This window comes from Lissotriton vulgaris, chromosome 11 (genome assembly GCF_964263255.1).
Source record: "Lissotriton vulgaris chromosome 11, aLisVul1.2, whole genome shotgun sequence".
NCBI classification, from domain to species: domain Eukaryota; kingdom Metazoa; phylum Chordata; class Amphibia; order Caudata; family Salamandridae; genus Lissotriton; species Lissotriton vulgaris.
The window spans coordinates 302,439,041-302,460,194 of record NC_141699.1 but is presented as its reverse complement, the minus strand read 5'-3'; positions in this window follow the sequence as shown (position 1 = coordinate 302,460,194).

The following is a 21,154-nucleotide window of genomic DNA, read 5'->3' as shown; positions in this document are numbered from 1 at the left end:
TTCCTGACACCACTGGGGTGCAGGAAGGGATAGAGCAATATTTTATTGACAATACATAGCTTATATACTTAAGTTACATTATAGAAACCAATACAGTAGGCGTAACAGCTGAGAGAAACAAGATAACAGCATCCACGTGGTAGTGATACGTAATTAGAAGGCGTGAACTAGGCGTGAACATAGAGGTGTGTGCTAGAAACGTCACAGGTAGGTGTCACAAGTGGGTGGCAACAAAGCAGAATCTTGTAATGTCAGCAGAAATCTGAGGCCTGGATGCGCGCGTAGCTTCATGACGTGTGATTGACGTGAAACTGGAGGGTGCAGGGGACTTGACATTTACACTGGCAGAAAGAGACAGAAGTCTGGCATGTCAGATCAACTCGTACTTCTATCATATCTGATATCTGATGTTTGGGAACCATATTATCTAAACGGAAAAGGTCTCTGGGGCAGAAGCTATTCTATACTGACTGTGAGTGCGTGTATAAGCGCCTAAGTGTCTACAGAGGAATGCGAGGGGCATGGGCCTACCATGGTAACAGAGGCTATGAATTACTTGCACGGAGACAGTGAGGCCGGGCCCTTTGCTCTGCAGCTGGGGGGATGTTTACTTAAACTAGTAGGCAGGAATGCATTTTCGAGGAGCGGAACAGATAATTCGAAGGTTGAATTCAGTCTTGGCAGGCAGCAGGCTGAGCTAAGCGCCGTGAGCCGCACAGGGAGTAAGGCAGACGTCACGGGTACAGAGACAGCCTGGGCTGAGGCTTTCGGAGTCGGAGAGCAGGAAAAAAAGCTCGATGGCAGAATTCAGGGCCTACTTCGCCAGAGCTGAAACACGTGTAAAGTACACCACAAAAAGACGTTGGCATAGCATACTTAGGAACGGAATATTCAACCCATTCAGGGTGGGTCTGAAAGAGGACATGTTAACGTTGGACGCAAATGTATTTGCGTCTTCATAGCTGGCACAGGAAGGAAGTTACATGCACTTTAAGCTGGTACATGGAGACGGTGGGGTACCCGTTAGGGAACATTACTTGACGATAAAATTTATATTTCCTCATTCCCTCCTTGTTCCCTACGGACCCTTCATGATATATCGATCCTCATGAATCGATCAGTCTGTTCTTGTAACATCATTTGTTCTTCTTTCTTTCTTTCACGTTTTGAGAGAAAACTGGAATGTTCAATGCACGATGTGGCACACAGTCCACAAATCGCTGGCCCACACTGTAGGCACAGGCAGCAACTGAATACTATGACAAGGGCGATGCCTAGGAAGGATAGGATCTTCCATCCCCAAGCGGTTAACGTTGTCCAGAACCAACCGGACCATGTCCTGGTGCCTGGATTCTGATGTATCTGATTTGCAATTTTATGAAGACGTGTAATAGCTTGGTATACCGTTGGCGCGTTTTCTGGAATGAAAACACAGCAACTTGACCCGATGACCTTACAAGCTCCGCCTCTATCTGCTAAGATGACGTCAATAACAAGACGATTCTGAAAAACAACAACCCGCATGGCGGACTGCTCTTCTGTTAAGTTACCTAGGGCGGAGGCAGTTTCATTCACTACTGCTTCAAGTGTTCTGGTTAATCTGCGTATTAGTTTACTATTTTGGACGGGGCCTGTGAAGAAAAAGAATCCTTTATTGAAATCTGTATATTGCTCCCATGCCGTTTCAGTGTAGTCGACAATCGGGAGATCTCTTCGGAGTCTATTCTTTACTAGATTTGTATTTCTGTGATAATCAGGAGGGGCTAGAAAAACAGGGGGCAGAAGGAATGCAATGTAACAGGTACCATCCCAATCTGGAGGCAAGCGTATGTATGCGTTATGGCCTCAAACAAAGTAGGAATGACGGGTAGCTCTAAAGGAAGATTTGCCTTGGTCACTGAATTCGACCACAGTAGTACATTTGCTATGACCTAAGTGTACTGAACCTTTCTTACTGACACATAAATCACCAGTGACTGGTAATACTGACATAGCAGGGAGAACTGGTGCGGTTTCGGATTCAACAGTAAGAATCATAAGGTTAATTGTATAATTACCTAATCCATATACTTCATTTTCTAGATCAGTTCCTATTCTAGTGGGGAGTCCCTTCTTGTCAGGGTAACAGACATTAAGCAGAACTAAGTTCAAGTTTCCCCAAACCCAGCTCCCTTTGAAAACAGCGACATCAGGATCTAAGGAATTAATTATTCTAAACCATGCACCACAGGAGCCATTGTGAGTGAACGGGTACGGAAAGAGGGGCAGAACTCCCTTGTATTTCTGGTAGGGAGGGAGTCGGCCACATATCCAGCAGTTTGTAGCATTGTTAGTCTGATGGGAGTGATGTAACATACTAATGAAGGTGTTGTTGCGCAGCGCAAGTCTGTAAGAAAGTTCGTGGGGAGGTAATTCACTAAAAGAATGTTCAGCAGAAACATTGTAAGCAGATTGGTCACGCTTGAAAATAGGGTAGTATATGGGAAGCAATATACTAGCAACAATAATCAGAAGGCTTAGAAAAAACATAATCAATAATGTCACTATACAGTGACTACGGAGTGATTTGCAATATGTACGTTTCTTGAGTTGTCTCTCTCTCTCTCTATCTCGATCTAGGGGATACATGTCAGAAACTATTTAACCGATTCACCTAGGGGAGGACTTAAACAATTAAACTGTCTGACTTGCTAGATCGAAGTTTCAATCTGTACTCCTCTTGGGGAGTTTTCTCTTGTTTCGGAACTTTAAAGTCACTAGGTTCGATACAGTCTTTGGAAGGGGTGGACGAGTCCTTTTCTGGCATCAGTTCGTTACACTTTTTTATATGGCTTGTATGGATCCACCCCTTTCGGCCTTCTACTTTGATAGCGGTCCGCGTTGTAAGAAGGACGGTCTTCGGCTCTTTCCAGCGGGGCTCCAGCGGACTTTTCCTGTCGAAGTTCCTAATTAGGACCGTGTCCCCGGGACGGACATCATGCAGCTTTACATCAGTGTTGTCAGGGAAAGCTGCGGCAACCTGTGAACGACATGATTGGAGTGCAGACATCAAGGAGGCAAGGTAATCTGTCAGCATATTACAATCAACATCGGTAATTTTCTTAGGTATGGGCGTCCCCCACATATTCGGTGGTCTGCCAAAGACCACTTCATACGGGGATAGTCCTGATCTCGAGTGGGCGACCATCCTCATATAGAACAATGCAACTGGCAGGGCGACTATCCAGTCGACCCCTTTCTCTTTACAAACTTTAGCAAGGCGGGTCTTTAGTGTCTGATTATGCCTCTCTACAAGGCCAGCGGCTTCGGGATGTCGGACACAATGGAATCTCCACTGATATCCTAGCAGCAAGGAAACCTGTTTCATGAGTTCGGATGAGAATGGCTGTCCGTTATCTGAGTACACGACACGAGGCAAGCCGTATCGTGGGAAGAATTCTCGAACCAGCTGCCTGGCAGTGGTCGGAGCAGTGTAATCTGGGACTGGATATGCTTCGGTCCAACGGGAAAGTGCACAAACAATTACGAGGACATATTTGAATCCTCGACAACGGTCCATCTGGATATAATCCATCTGGAGGACTTCAAAAGGGTGATCGGGAGGATGAAATCCACCTTCTCTACAGGGACGCTTTTACCTGGATTGAACTGACAACAGATCATGCAAGTACGCACTTTCTGTTTTGCTGCTGCTCGTAAGTGTTTGTTGTACCAGAGATTCTGTAAACTGTCTAACATCGCTTTCTCTCCTAGATGTGCTGGACTATGTGCTGTATTGATTATGACTTGAACCATAGAGTCGGGGAGAAACCATGTAGATTTTCCCTTCGTCATCCAACCTTGATCTGTCTGGATCCCTCCTAGTTCAGTCCATTTCTTGATTTCGTCTGTAGTAGCATGTGTCTGAATATCGATTACATCTAGTGTGGGATCCCTGACCGTCATACAATGTGTCGGTACTATTGTCTTTGTCACGTCAGTTGTCTGAGTGTGAGTCAATGCTGTATGTTTTGCTGTCTGATCTGCCAGGTCGTTACCCTGGGAAACAGAATCTGTAACTTTAGTATGTGCTTTACACTTCATGACGGATATGCCTGAAGGCAGATGTATTGCTTCTAACAGTGCTTGAATGAGGGGACCGTGTTGAATCTTGGCACCGTGAGAGGTCAAGAAACCTCGTTCTTGCCATAACATTCCGAAGTTGTGTACAACTCCGAACGCATAACGGGAATCAGTGTATATATTAACATTACTGTTCTTGGCTAGTATACAGGCTCGGGTCAGAGCAATAAGCTCTGCTGCTTGAGCGGACAGTGTATCAATACGATATGTTTCTTTAACTTCAGTTTCAGTGGTCACTGCATACGCGGCCACTAATTCTCCTGTACTTGTTCTCATACATGAACCATCCACGTAAAGTGTCAGGTCTGGATTTGTCAATGGGACATCGGTTAAGTCTCGTCGGGGCTTTGTTACTGTATTAATGATCTCTATACAATCATGCAGAGCTGGATCTGTCATAATTGAAGGTAACAATGTAGCGGGGTTTAGAATGCTGCAGCGTCTGATTTCTATGTGCGGCTGGAATAGCGTTAATTCATAACCTGTCAGTCGTGCTATAGTCAAGTGTTGAGTCTGAGTTCTGTTTAAAAGAACCTCTACAGAATGTGGAACTTGTACTGTTAATTGATGTCCTAAAACAATTGAGTCGCTCTGTCTGATTGCTAGTGCTGTTGCTGCTACTGACTTTAAGCACGCAGGGAGTGCCTGGGCTACTGAATCCAATGTACTTGAAAAATAAGCGCAAGGCTTATGTGAACCTGCTTGATCTTGAGTGAGGACAGACAACGCTGTACCATCACGTTCTGTAACAAAAAGTGTAAAAGGTTTGCTGTAACATGGTGTCGCTAAAACTGGTGCTTGGCATAAAGCTTTCTTTAATTCTTCAAAGGCTTGTGTGTGTTCCTGAGTCCAAGGAAGGGCAGTCGAAGTCGCTGCCTCCTGTGTTGTCAACTGAATGAGTGGTTTAGCTAGAAATGCATACTGAGGAATCCATTGTCTGCAGTACGAGGTGAGGCCTATAAAGGCCCGCACTTCCTTTTGTGTCTGGGGTTGCGGCATATTTACAATTAACTGGATGCGATCAGGAGTGAGCTGTCTCCCCACTTTGGACAGCAAGTGACCCAAGTACACAACTTGCTGAACACAGAATTGTAGCTTCGAAGGAGACACCTTGTGTCCCTTGTCGGCCAGAAAATGTAAAACTGTCAGTGATGCTTGTTCACATTCGGGCTCACTTCGTGCGGTGATCAGCAGATCATCGACGTATTGCAGTAAAGCGGTGTTAACTGGCATTTGAATACAATCTAGTTGTCTTTTCAGTGCTTGACTATAGATGCTGGGGCTTTCTGTGAATCCTTGAGGTGCGCGGGAAAATTTGAAACTTCGTCCATTTAAACTGAATCCGAAAAGGTATTGGCTCTCTGGGTCAATAGGTACACTGAAGAAGGCGTTCTTGAGATCAATTACAGTAAAGAACGTTGCTTCAGAATCAATAGCAGTCAATAGGGAAGAGATGTCGGGAACCACAGGGTACTGTGGTACAATGCATTTATTCAGTTCTCGTAAATCAATCACCAGCCGATATAGTGGCGGTGCATTGGGATCAGTACGTTTAAGAATCGGAATGATAGGGGAATTACAGATATTGGAGTCGGTTTCTACGACCACTCCTTGGGCAATGAGCTCTTCAATGATTTCCAGTAAAGCCACTACAGCATCGGGTGGTAACTTGTATTGTCTGATTCGGGGTAAAACAACACCTGGTTTCAGTGTAACACGGTATGGTGTAATGTGCATGCAGCCTACATCGGTTGGGCCTTGTGCCCACAGGTGATCCGGTACATTTTTCAATCTGACATCAAACTCTCGTAATACATAGTGACCCTTGAAATCTCGCAAAAACAATCTAACTCCCTCCGGAGAACAACATATCACTGCTCCTAGAGCCTTCAATGTTTTGATACCTAACAGATTTTCTGGACATGATTTTGTAAGTAACAAGTCTTTAACACGTGATAATGGACCCACAGCCAGGAGGACTGGTTCTGATACCTCATTTACAATAGGCTGTCCTGAAAAACCAAGGGAAACATTCTGTGAGCCTGAGAGGGGTGCCCCTGGGACTTCGTCATGGCTGATTGTTGTGCGGCTTGCCCCTGTGTCAATTAAAAACTTTCTGTCTTTTCCCAATACTTGACTGTGTACATAAGGACCCTCTTGATCTACAGGAATCTAAATAAGAGGCAAGCCAAACTCCCTCTCTAGGCTGTTTCATGTGTATCGTGGATAATCGGGGTAAGCAGATTGGGCATACTGGTACATCTGTTGTGAAACTTGCTGAGTCGCGGCAATGGGCTGTGGCTGTGGTACCGCTACCGTCTGTGCTGTATGTGATGAAGCATGCGTAGGCTGTGTATTCTGCATAGGCTGTATATTCTGTGAAGTCTGTTGCTGAACCTGGTTTTGTCTAGGTGGACGCGGCCTTTCTTTAGTTTTACCTGTTGATATATTATGTTTCAAGACTGGGCATTCATGTACGTAGTGACCTGGCTGCTTGCAATAGTTGCATGTCCCTTTAACGGGAGCTGCTGAATTCTGGGTCTGGGTCGTACCCTTTCTCTGGCCGTCGGCTGGAACCGACTGGGCCACTAACATTTTCATTTTCGTGTCTTTCATACGTTTCTGTTCATGATCCTGTTCTTCTCTAATTCTGTTCTGATGGTATTGTAACATTTGTAACATCTGGGATGGCGTATTTGCTTGCCATGTACTCTCAACCTTGTATACACGACCTTTAACTGCTGGCAGGGAATTCTCGACTAATTTTGATACAAAAAGGTGCAGGTACGATTCGCTACTTGGTTTAAGGCCGCTATTAATAAGGAAACATTTCTCGAATCTTGAATAGAAGTCACTAGTATCTTCATCGTGTTTCTGTTTACAGGCTGAGATAGCGTCCCAATCTTCCTTTCTAGTTGTCAGTAATCTTGGCAGAACCTGTACTATCAAACCTGGTAATGCTTTAGTTTTCTCCCCAAGGCCTAGCCCTGGGGTACGAAGTTTTTCCTCGTCTTCTATTTCTGTCCATGCAATCTTTTTGTCTCCTACCTCCCATTCTCGTTCCTTAAGTTTCTCGTAGATGCCGGTGGGCAGCAGTACCTTTAACATTTTCATGATATCTTCATATGTGTAATCTCCCATCAGTAACATGTCTTTAAGTTCTCTGTGAAAACCTGCAGGGTCTTTATCATGACAGGGTACTAGTTTCTTCATTTCCAATAGTTCTAACTTGGTCAGAGGTGTGTGTACATACACACGTTTCAAGGCATTATCGGTACCCATAACTGGATGTACTTCTCGTAAGGGGTTCTGACTTTCAATGCCATGCAGACGCTCCATATGATACATTTTTCTTTCTGGGGGCGGAGCGGGAACATATTCGGAGCTTAAGAAAGTGTTGTATCTGTGCCGTTGTTCTAGAATTATTTGTATTAACTTGGTACTTAGACCTCTCCATCTGTCCATGAGTAGTGCTTCTAATGTATCGTGTAAGGGACCTGGATCAGAATGTTGGTTTCTGTATAACGTGAGGAGGTGCTGAATCATGTATACACCTGCTAATTTCTGCTCGTCTGGGGAAAGGTTCAGGAATGTCTGCGCTACTGTGTCATCATTGTATATGTTCGGATTGTCAGCCCATAGTACTGCTGACCGGGCTAGTTCTTGTTCATCCATAGAATTGAGTACATGGTACCCCATTCGTTCTCGAAGCCTTTTATCAGTCTCTTGAAACTGATGTTCAGGAGAATTCGGTTTTGATATGCCAGAGAGAAAAACTCTCTTGCTTTCTGGACGAATGCCTTTCCTAAGGTAAGTTCCCTTACCTACGTACGCTATCGTATCAGTGGTCTTTTCTGGTTCTTCAGGTTCTTCATCCTCCTCGGAGGAAGCTTTTTCTTTCTGTTTTTCGTGTATTTCTATTACTGCTTTTCTTATTTTCCTGTACATATTGGCTATGCAACCCCCTTTATCATGTTTTCCTTCGGATATATTTTGACCCCACTTGTTTAGTCCCTCTAGTTCATCCTGTTCTGTCTCAGGCCTGTCTCGTTCTCTTATTAAACAATTTATGAAAAAACGTAGTATATATGCTTGAGTGTCAACTTTCTGGTATGCCATGGCCTCCTTAAAACTGTCAGGGTCTTCCCCAGTCTGGAAAAAATGATATATTCTATCTAGGTGCTCTTTCATTCCTGAGAAAAACAGTAGGTAATCTGTAGCTTGTCGTAAGCGTAGTGATGCTAAAAACATCCTATCATCTTTGCCGGGTACTGGATCGTATCTGCAAACTTGAAGCGGTTCTTTGAGTATGTCGAGACGGGGTGATTGGAGTGAAAAATGCTTCTGCATATCCCTAAGGTGTAATCTGTGTGTTGCTGGCGGGGTCTGGTGACCCCCGGTCGCACCTCCTGAGGCGGAGGCTTGAGCATTATCTCTCTGTGGAGTCTGTATCTGTACTTGAACTTGTCTTTTAGTAGGATCAGGCGTGAACGGATTTGGTATCTTAACCTTAGGTGAGGGAAGTGGTGGGGGTGGAGGAACAGGCTGTCGGACGGGGGAACCTTGTTGCGGTAGTGGCGGAATGCGATCTTGGGGCGGGTTGCCACCTCCGTCACTGTCAGTAGGCGGGACGTGGGCCTGTGGATTGGTGTAAGCGGGTGCTACATCGTTTAGATAGGAATTCAGAAATATGTCTTTAGTAGTCCTGTGATTTACTTTAGTTGGAACCAATGGTGGTGGCAGATTTTTCGGTATTTCTGAAGTGGCTTCAGGCAAACCCTCGGCCACAAGATACATGCCATTTACGAGATTGTTTCGTGCGCGGTCTACTTGTTCTGATTTTACTCGGATCCCTTCAGTAACTAATTCGTTTTCTCGGACTTTATCCGGTGCTTCTCTAAGTCTGTCTTCTCTACGGAGTGCCTTTTCAGCACGTTTATGTGATTCCTTACGCCAAAATTCTATGGCGTCTTTCTGAGATTGTCTGGCTTTCTTTTTCCATAGTGCTTCTTCTACCTTCATGATGCACTCGGCATCCCATGTTCCGGTAACAGGCCATCTGTGTCTCTCGTCTAGATGCTTAGTATAATCGGCCCATAAATCTAGATACAATATGGCGTCTATGCCATGTTTCTGATACATGAAATTTCCAGGAGTGTCCCTAGGGGGGATAGGAATTTCTTCCTCTAGTATCCCTTTCCTAGTTCCTATCTGCTTTAAATTATTGAAAAACGGCATCTTGTTTACTTAGTACTGAATGCTCAATCCTTGCTACTTAATTCTGAACACAACTAGTTATACAAGAACACAATAATGCACATTAAAAAACAGTCACTCATACCACGACATTAATCACATGAAAGACATTTGAGACATATATGACTACCCCCCTATACTGGATGTACTGCTAAACAGTACAGATACACTGTCTAAAAACAGTGCAAGAACTCGAAATAACTGATATACTGCTAAACAGTACAGATACACTGTCTAAAACAGTGCAGACCGAATTTGTGTACCCAAACCCGTCTAGATACGTCCCAGCAATGGTACTCACCGGGAAGCACGGAAACAGAAGGCCTGGGAAAACTCGACTGGACTGGACCGGACTCGACTCGACACGTGGATACTTCGGAAACTGGTGGGCCTCTTGACACCTCGGACCTTGCTTCTTTCGGCTAGGCTCTGGTCGGGATCCTCCGCACTCCTCACCGCCTCGTCTGGGTGCTGATCGCAGTCTTCGTCACCTCCGTGGGCCAGAGGGAGATACAGGAAATCCTGCCAGTACGCGTAGTTCCGTCTAACTGATGGCAGGGGACAGAGCTTGCAACGCACCAACCGGCGCGTGGGGTGGGGGAGGGGTCCCTATTCGGGCGCCAAAATAATGTGGTAAATATTTGATTTACCGTCCTAATTTCTATGCAGGTAAGTACTTAATCAATAATAACTCAATCGGAAAGAAAGAGGCAGAGTCCGTGGTGTTAGAGTTCTTAGGGGTTTTATTCCTTAAAAAGGAATGGTCAAGACCGGATATCGGGTTCCTGACACCACTGGGGTGCAGGAAGGGATAGAGCAATATTTTATTGACAATACATAGCTTATATACTTAAGTTACATTATAGAAACCAATACAGTAGGCGTAACAGCTGAGAGAAACAAGATAACAGCATCCACGTGGTAGTGATACGTAATTAGAAGGCGTGAACTAGGCGTGAACATAGAGGTGTGTGCTAGAAACGTCACAGGTAGGTGTCACAAGTGGGTGGCAATAAAGCAGAATCTTGTAATGTCAGCAGAAATCTGAGGCCTGGATGCGCGCGCAGCTGCATGACGTGTGATTGACGTGAAACTGGAGGGTGCAGGGGACTTGACATTTACACTGGCGGAAAGAGACAGAAGTCTGGCATGTCAGATCAACTCGTACTTCTATCATATCTGATATCTGATGTTTGGGAACCATATTATCTAAACGGAAAAGGTCTCTGGGGCAGAAGCTATTCTATACTGACTGTGAGTGCGTGTATAAGCGCCTAAGTGTCTACAGAGGAATGCGAGGGGCATGGGCCTACCATGGTAACAGAGGCTATGAATTACTTGCACGGAGACAGTGAGGCCGGGCCCTTTGCTCTGCAGCTGGGGGGATGTTTACTTAAACTAATAGGCAGGAATGCATTTTCGAGGAGCGGAACAGATAATTCGAAGGTTGAATTCAGTCTTGGCAGGCAGCAGGCTGAGCTAAGCGCCGTGAGCCGCACAGGGAGTAAGGCAGAGGTCAAGGGTACAGAGACAGCCTGGGCTGAGGCTTTCGGAGTCGGAGAGCAGGAAAAAAAGCTCGATGGCAGAATTCAGGGCCTACTTCGCCAGAGCTGAAAAACGTGTAAAGTACACCACAAAAAGACGTTGGCATAGCATACTTAGGAACGGAATATTCAACCCATTCAGGGTGGGTCTGAAAGAGGACATGTTAACGTTGGACGCAAATGTATTTCCGTCTTCATAGCTGGCACAGGAGGGAAGTTACATGCACTTTAAGCTGGTACATGGAGACCGTGGGGTACCCGTTAGGGAACATTACATGACCATAAAATTTATATTTCCTCAAATGGACCACCATATCACGTATATTTTTAGCCCGTTTGAAGGAGTGAAGGGGGAGATGTAGTTGTTTAATCTCGTCTGCTACCAGAGGCCAGTTTTTATTGATGATTTGTTTGACCTCATTGCTCCGTGTCGAAAAGGTTGTGACACAGATAATGCGGTCTAGCTCTGTTGGATTGGAGGGTTCAGGATTCAGCAGGCTTTCGCGTGGATTGTACCACGCCCTTTTCCTGGCACGTCTGACCATTCGCACTGGGTACCCACGTGAGATGAGACGGTCGTTTAAGATCTCAGATTCCTTTATATAATTAGCTCGAGTGGAGCAATTTCTCCTGATTCTCAGGAATTGCCCAACAGGCAAATTGTCCTTCAGGCCTCTGGGATGGTGACTCCCATACTGTAGCAAGGAATTCCGCTCTGTGGCTTTCCTAAAGAGTGTCGTCTGCAGATGATCCTTGTCTACATAGATGGAAATATCAAGAAACGGTATGGAGTCATTACTGGATTCCATAGTGAATTGAATGTGGGGGTTTCTGGAATTGAGCCAATCGTGAAATGCAGTTAATTGTTGTTTGCTGCCCTCCCAAATGCACAGAACATCGTCAATATATCTGATCCATAGGGTCAGCCTGGTATGAAAGGGGTTATTGGGTGAGAAGACATGCTGGTGTTCAAAATGGTCCATATAAATAATGGCCAGATTTGGGGCAAAAGTGGCCCCCATGGCTACCCCCTTGGTCTGGACAAAAAACTCTTCTTGAAAGATAAAGAAATTCTGCTTCATTGCGATACTCAGTAGCTCAATTATGAAATCCGTGGGGACTTGTACAGGAGCCGGTCTTTTGTCTAGCACCTCCCGCATCACATCCAAGGCATCCTGTTGGGGGATGCTGGTGTAAAGCGATACAATGTCGCACGTCACCAGAAGTTCCTTTTGTTGGTCAAACGGTCTTTCGTCTATCAGATTAATAGTTTGTGTGGTGTCTCGATGATAGGCCCTGGTGTTGAGCGCAATAGGCTTTAGGAAGAAATCAATATATTTACATAGCGGCTCTAGCATAGAACCACACCCCGACACGATCGGGCGCCCAGGGGGGCTGTCCAGGTTCTTGTGTACCTTTGCTAAGGTATAGATTGTGGCCAATCTTGGAAATTTTTGATTTAAGAATTTAAATTCCTGCTCACTTAGGAAGCCATCGTCCAAGCCTTTCTGCGTGGTTGCCAGGATAGTGAGAGCCAATTCTCTTGAAGGATCGCTCAGTAATTTGCGGTAACTGACACCGTCTGACAGTTGTCTGTGGATTTCTTCCTTGTATTTCGTCAGGTCTTGCACGACAATTGCCCCGCCTTTGTCGGCGGGTTTGATGACGACTTCTTTATTGGTGCCTAGATCAATCAGTGCCTTCTTCTCTTTTTTGCTTAGATTGAATTTGCCAAACTTTCTCTGATCCAGTAGTTGGTCTACCGCAGAAGTCACAATTTCTTCAAATGCCAAGATCTTGTGGCTCATCGCATAGGTAGGTGGGAAAAATGTCGAAGGTTCCCTCAGGCCAGTGATAGAGCTTTGTTGCCTAGTTGTTTGGTTGCGAAAATAGTATCTTAATCTGATCTTTCTGAAGAATCTGTATAGTTCTGTTTTAAGCAGAAATTTGTTAGCTTGAGCCGTAGGGACATAAGAAAGGCCTTTACTCAGAGCCTTGATCTCTTCATCTTGTAGTTTATACTTGGAGATGTTAATCACAGGATTGGTGATAGACCTGCTGGTGCTGGGTGTATTCAGTCCAGTGGCGGGTGTATAGTTCACCACCTGTAGGTATTTCGCCTGGTCGAGATTTCTCCATGCACTTCGGGGCGGAACGTCACCCGTTTCTGTGGTTTGCCCCTGTTGCCTTCCCATCCGGAGTTCTGTTGCTGGCCTCTCGCCTGTCCCCTCGCCCAGTTGTTGCCACGTCCTCGAGGGGGCCGCCATTGTCCTCTGCCCTGATCTAAAAAATGAGGCTGGAATTGTGGAGGGTACTGTTGATAGCTTAGGTCTGGAGGTGGATAGTTATAGGAGGTACTGGGACCAGCTTCACCGTCGCTGCCCGAACTGTAAGAGGAGTCGGAAAAAGTTGTAAAATTACGCCTTCCTCTATATCCACCGCGGCCGCGGTTGGAAAAGCGTCCTGGGGTATCCTGCTTATAATAATCAGGTTGCAGGTAAGGGTAGACAGTCTTTTTGTCAAACAGTTTCAGGTCTCTGGCTAGTTTCTCCAATTTATTGGTCTGCGCTGTGATATCAAACTCTTTAATTGAGACTTCCAAGCTCTCCAGGGCCTCTTTCGCTTTTGTAAGTGTGCTATCACCCAGAATTTCAGCTTTGAGGTCAGCGATTTCCTTACTAAGCGTGACAACTTGTTCGGCAGCTGTTTCAACCCCCAGCACCATCCAGTGCCGGGAGCAGTTGTTCGCCACGTAGCTGAACCCTTCTTTAAATTTAGGGACATCCACGAAAATTGCTGGCTCGATTTTAATCTGTAATCCCACCGGGATTATGTTTTCTTGTAAGGATCTGGTGAACAAGTGTCCATGTAGCCGTGTTCTAATAAGTTTTTTCTCAAGTCTCTCTAGACGAGATATTTTATCATTGAGAGTGACATCAATCGTAGGGACAGAGGTAGATAAAAAAGTTGAGGACACATCTTTAGTCAGCTGGTTAATATATTCCTCTGTGTAGGACAATAATTCAGATTCCACCATGGTTTTCTTAAATTAATTAAGACTCAGGAAACCTCGCAGGTCAGCACCTGTGCGGGGGTCCCCGCAAGGGAAATGTGTTATGTACAACACACACGAACACTAACACTAGTTTACACTATATAAACTATATAAACATCAATCAGAAAAATTGAGAAAGGTTTAATCAAAAGGACATTCTTAACAAGGGACATACCTCCAAAGTGAGAATTAATCAGGGAGCCGATCTTCCTTAACTTTGATATCGGTCTATCTACGAGTCACATCAGAATACAGCGAGGGCAAGGGTTGGTCTGCCGTTCCGTCAGTCTCCGTGAAGTTGAAACCTTACGGGGATAATCAGAAGGCTTACAGCTCAGATACTCCATTGTAAATTCTTGTTAATGTAGTGTAGTTCTTTCAAATAGGATGACGTTCAATAGGTCTTAAAAATAGTGATCTTACCAATTGTTTTAATTTCACAGATATTACCGCCCCGGTCAACTTTGCCCCTTCCCTCTCCTGCACTTGTCCTGAAGAAGACCCCGTTAAAGGACCTAACGTAGCCTACGGCCAGGGGTCGAAACGTCGACGGCTCTTGTTCTTTGATGCGGACCTCCGGCACACGTCCTTAAAACGTTTCAACTTTTATATGTGACCGTTGAAGGTCTCTAGTGTAACAACCTTCCAATTGATGCCTCAATTATTTAGGCTTTTGTGTGAGATCTGTTTTGATCCACATGTAAATATTGTTCATGATTGCTTTCATTTTGACTATGTCTACTTTTCTTTGACTTTACACTGCCCTGAGCACACTCCCCCTTCCCTCACTTTCCCCTCTCCCCTTCTGGGGCTTTTCAAAAAGTGTTTAAGATGTACTGATAAATGGTTGATATCTGGTATTGTAAAATAAAGGACAATACTTTTCTCAATTTTTCTGATTGATGTTTATATAGTTTATATAGTGTAAACTAGTGTTGGCTGGTGGACTTCGAGCACTGGTTGTGCCACCCACAGAAGCAGCCTTGTAAAATGTGTCTAATGTCTGCCATTGCAGAGCCTGTGTGCAGTCTGGTACTGGCATGCTGACTGGGCAAGTGCACCCACTTGCCAGTCCCTAAACCTTCCCTTTTCTTCATATCAGTCACTCCTATAGTAGGCCCAAGGGCAGAGTGCTTTGTAAGTATAAGGTAGGACATACCCTAGTGTGTGTAGCATGTCCTAATAGCGAATTACAGCCATTTGCGTTTTTCACTATTGCAAGGCTACCTGTTCTCAAAAGGCCAGAATGGACAGTTAGATTATTACATTCTTATAATCCTAACTGATTCAGGGAACATGGTAGAAATTCGAGTTTAGTATGCCTGGACTCAGAATGATAAAATGCATCTTTTAGTGAAGTTGGTTTTAACATTCTGTGTTTGAAAATACCACTTTTAGAAAGTAGGTATTTTCTTGCCTAAAGCTTTTAAGCCTGCCTCTGCTAGGTTGTGTATACCTTGTCTGGAGTTTGTGAGTGACAGGGCTGGGGGATTCCAAGAGACAGGATGAGTCTGCCCAGTGGTAAATAGAGAGATCTGCATCTAGATGGGAGGGAAGAGTTGCAACGGAACCTTGAATAGGGCTGTGCCTGCCTTCCACAATGCTGGCTCCACCTCCTGGGGTGGGGTTGATGTCTCTGCCCTGCACACTGAAAGAAGAGAAGGAATCCTGTCAACAAAGTGCTCCAGGGCTGTAGTTGCCTTCCACAATGCTGACATCACCTCCTCTGGGGTGTCCGATGTTTCTGCCCTGCACTGCGAAAGGAAAGAAGAAGTCTGGTAAACAGAGTGCTTCAGAACTAGTTTGGACTGGGCAAAGGCCCCTCTCCCCTCAGAGAACAAAAGATTTTCGGGTATAAATATTGGGACCCCGATCCCATGAAATTAGATCACTTTTGGACTACAAGAATAAACCTCTGCTGAGGAGAGGAACCTGAAGAAACAGAGGAGAGACTATTCCTAAGCTGAATTGCTGCTTAAGGGATTCCCCTGCAGTGGTTGTCTTACTGCCAAAGACAGGAGAAAGAACTGTGTGTACTTTTCTTTCAACTTGTGAAGGATCTCCAAGGGCTTGGAAAAGAGCTTGTCTCCTGCTGAAGTCTCAGGGACAACAGACTTCACCCCCCAGCTCCCCAGAGTTCTTTGAAAGTGTATGCCGCTGTTTTGGGCCTTCTAAGGGACTGCGTGTCGCAAAGAGCTGGAAGCGTGACTCAACGAGGAAGAAGCGTGTCGCCGTCGCTGCTGCTGCCGTCGCACTTCTGAACAAGGGTGTCACCGCTGGAATTGTTGCATTGCACCGCATCAAGAGAAGCGTCTCGCAACTAAGAGGAAGCATGTCGCTGCTTCCTGCCGTCGCACTTCTGAACAAGGGTGTCGACGCTGGAGTTGTCGCACTGCACTGCATCGTGAGAAGAGTCTCGCAATGAGGAAGAAGCGCGTTGCCATCGCTGTGGCTGCCTTCGCACTTCTGAACAAGGGTGTTGCCCCTGGAACTGTTGTATTGCACTGCATCGAGGAAAGCGCCTCGCTTACCTGAGAATCGTGCCGCCATCGGAGCTGCTGCCGTAGCATTTCTGAACGATGATGTCGCCGCTGTATTTGTCGCATTGGGCAGAAGCTTCATGCAAACATGGGAGAAAAGTGTCGCAGCTGAAGCTGTTGCTGTTGCACTTCTGAACACAGGTGTCGCCACTGCAGTCCACACATCGAACCGAGAACTTCTCGCATCCTCGGAGAAGCGTGCCATATCTGGAAGATCTTCACATCTTTATTTCTTTGCACCAGAACTTTGCCGCATTTCCCTCGCTGCGACATTGTTTGTCGTGGAAGTGCAACGCATCGTAAGGTACATTGATGCAAAGTGTTGCATCTTAAGAACTGAACTGAACTAAGCTAAAACTACCATCTTAAACTAACAGTATTGTGTATTTTTGTCGTTTATGGTCTTGTGGTAAATCTATCAAGTATACTTATTTTTTATATAAAACCTTGTGTGGTGTCCATTTGTAGTGTTGTCACTGGGTTACTGTATGTGGTCACAAATGCTTTACACACTGCCTCTGAGATAAGCCTGTCTGCCCGTGCCAACCTACCAAGGGGGTGAGCAGGGTTTAATTAGGAGTGTAATCCCCTTATCCTGACTAGAGGCAAGGGTCCCTATTTGTCGCAAGTACCTACCTGTGCCAACGAGAGACCCCCAAATCTAACAATGTGCAAAAGGTCTCTTTATGCAGGAGCCAGTTGGGTTCACATAACACAACGTTCAGCTTTGCCACAAACACTAGAATACCGTCACACACTCTAGCAATGAATAACTACCACCAACCTCTTGCCCAAATGAATTCCCACCCTTTAGGAAATTCCCCTTCCTCATTAACATTCAACATCCAGGAGTATGCCAGGAGTTTGCAAAATTGTGTTTCAGTCCATAAACTCTCCCACCTGGCTCTTGTATATCTTTGCTTGTCAACCTTGTCCGCTCGAGAACCAAGCCCCATTCTACCCCCTACTTTTCTGCCATTCTCTTTTCCTGTTTTCACAATCTCCTCCTTACAGTGCATGTGCTGCCACAAGAAACATTCCCCTGAGCTGTTCTTTCCAGGCCAATCCTTTATCCCCCACCCTCCAATTAGGACCTCAATCACTTTCTCTAACTATATCCTGTTTCCCAGCAGGGGAACTCCACAATGCCAGAACAGAACCGGGTAATTCTACATGAAGCCCTCATGCCTTGCACCATGCAGAACCCAGACACCTCTTTAGGCACTTCTTTCCTTACTCTCTTTATTGCTGCTGGTTTCCTTGCTCTACTCCAAACATTACTGGGCAACAACCTTCAATCATTTGTCTCTCACTGCACAAAATCTTTTGGTTATTAGGTCGAGCATTCGAGACCTCTTGTATATACTTTACTATATACTTGTATCTTGTATGTACTTTGTGGGTTCTAGAGATCAGCCCTAGGACTTGTCTGCTTCCGCTTAGGGACTTTCTTTTCTGCCTCTATTTAACTGTTTGTGAAATGGGGGTGCACAGTTCATAAAGTAAAAAAGTCAAGTTGTGATGTAAAAAAATTAATTTCTTAATTCCAAATTGTTAAAATTCAGCAAACTGAGATACTCAGCCAACGCGTTTCATTGCCATACTGGGAACTTCATCAGGGCAAGGAAAGTGAAGACTGGAATGTACCCACTCACAATGGCCAGTCTAGGCGAGCCCAGATATCATGAACTGTGAGTGCTCCCAAAATCACTGAGCGTCCATTTATCAGCCTTTTAGAAAAGTAGTATCACAGCAAGTGCTTGCCTTGAAAAATCGTATGATGTGGTTCAGTGTATTGTACTGGAGCCAAACAGAGAGATAGCAGATGTGATAATTCCTGCAAGGGAAAATCTAGATGCTGTAGCAGTAGTTCTGTAACTTCATTTAAGGATTTAACTGTCTTGATAGAAAATGACCAGCAGAGGTCCGTAAAATACCAGAATAACGTTAGCCTTCTCTAGATTCTGGTCCATAGAAATTGTCTTCCACGACCACCCGGGGACAATAATATTTTTTTCAAATCTTGAATTTTCAGTGATATGACCACGAAGGCCCTGATTTGATATTAAAAACAGTGCTTTGGGCTATACCATTTCTCGCTGAAAGGTAATATTTCTCTCGAGGTGTTCCCATACCTGCCGTGTCATGCAGTTTTGTGCTTCTTTCCTCCATGTTAAAGAACAGTAGATGTTTCAGCACCCACGCTAATGTGCTTCATAGCTAAGTACGTATAAGGTCCCAAAGGCGGGACCGATTGCATTGGGAATGCTTGTTTTCGATCAGTTCCCAACCTGTAACCTGAACCAAATCTTTGTCTCCCAAGTGGATCACTACAGCAATTGGGCAGGGCCATTTGTCACACAGTTCCCACAATGTTGGCATTAACTTCCCCACCACATGCTCCCTTATCCATCTCACTGCTCACCAATTACATGAAAGTCCATTCCTGTTTGTTGCTCATAGTTTTGCCTGCTGCTTGAACACCACCTCACAATGGAGTGACTGCAGACCTAAATCTCCTTACTTCTGCTCACTGCTATTGGATCTAGTAATGAGAACAGCCACTTCAATCTTCTGCCACCCCATGTCACAGACAGACAGACAGACAGAGACACACCATCTGCCAAGACTTTTCAGTTCCTTTTCCTTCATTCCCAGCTTAAACCCTTATGTGGCTAGGCCTGTCCTGAATGACTGTACTGAATGGTATCTCTTCCTATCCTCCTCTGCTGACACCTATCTTTCGCATCCCAGTGTCTGCATGGCTGTTGCCTTCTTCTCTTATGACTTAACAACTGGCCCATGTCTCCCCTCCTATGCCTTATCCACTTATTCACTTATAACTATCCTCTTGGGGTATATCGCACTCACTCCTCATGGCTTTAACATGACCACACTGCCTTCTGCAGTTTTATCTGCATTTCCCTTCCTCCCACTAGTACATCTCCACCTGCAGCCATCCCTTTTCTCTCACTTCCACCACTCCTGACACCCTAAATGCACCGAAAAACATCAGAGCAAACCCAGCCCTGAACAGTTGCAAAATGTCTACCATAATAGGTCATTTTACATCTCCCTCTTTCCCTTTGGGTATTCTGTACAGCAATTCCCATTGTACCCTATTTATAGCCATGAAATGCACTTCCTTAAGAAGGCAGTCCCTGCCAATTTCCCAGTTATAGTCACCAGGAATGTTCCTTTCCCAATCTAGCTCATCATTAAACTCCTCATATTGTCCTTCCTACGTAGTAAACCCTCTTCTGTTTTCTTTTTTCTGTATCCAGAATCTTTCATCATACTTGTCAGTACAAGTCATTTTTCTATCAGCAGCTATGCCTTAAACCTCTAGCATACCAGATCTCGGGGGGTTACTGCCATCGTCGCCTCACCCGCTTCTGGTACCAAATGACAGAACCACACCTACCCATGAACGAGACATTGCATCATCCACTTGTTTGTCTAGTCCTTGGATGTGTCGTGCCAGAAACAGGATGTTTCACTGTAAGCAGAGTATATGCTGGGCTTTAGTAGTCTGTTTGTTTACCACATGCACCCCTGCCTGGTAGTCCACAATGAAGGTCACCTTTATATTCCATGGCTCCTCTCATCACAACCTCACTGTCAAAACTACTGGAAAAAATCTGGATAAACACTGCTGTGCAATCTTCTCTTCCAGGTCTACTTGTGTGCCTCCATTCACCAACAACCTTTGTAGTAAGTCCCACAGCCAACTGACATTGAAGCATCAAAAATAATTTCTACTGTCCACGTCACTGGATCATGGTGCCTCATTGTCATTCCAGTGTAGTTGGACACAATTTCCACACGTCCATGTCCTTCCTTATTCTGCTTGTTATCCTTATCCTGTGATGATACTTTGAGGCCTAGTCATTAAAAAGGCCCGGTGGCTGCAGAACACACTCTTTGGAGCCACTACTCTCCATGCAAAGTTAGTGTCCCAGAACTTGTGTAAGACCCTTCATTCACATTTCGTTCTCCTAACTTAATGTGCAGTCAATGAGTCGCTCACTACTGACCTCACCAGCGGGTGTAACCCAAGAGCATCACGGTAGATGCAGTCCTTCTAGGCGTGTGCGCCCCTCGTAGCTCCAGAAGTGTAGAAAGCAAAGTTGCAGCACCAACTCTGTAGACCGGTGTTTCGGAATTAATGTTCCTCATCAGTAGAGTGTAGGTTTCTTCAAGGTTTGCTGGGCAGGCTGCCAAAGAATTCACAGGTATGGTACCACTCAAGGCACGTAGGAGCGGTGTCCGAGCTCGTCAGCTCAAATGGTTCAAGGGAACCATATACAAGTATGCAGTCAATGGGTCGCTCACTACTGACCTCACCAGCGGGTGTAACCCAAGAGCATCACGGTAGATGCAGTCCTTCTAGGCGTGTGCGCCCCTCGTAGCTCCAGAAGTGTAGAAAGCAAAGTTGCAGCACCAACTCTGTACACCCGTGTTACGGAATTATTGTTCCTCATCAGCAGAGTGTAGGTTTCTTCAGGGTTTGCTGGGCAGGCTGCCAAAGTATTCACAGGTATGGTACCACTCAAAGCACGTAGGAGCGGTGTCCGAGCTCGTCAGCTCAAATGGTTCAAGGGAACCATATACAAGTATGCAGTCAATGGGTCGCT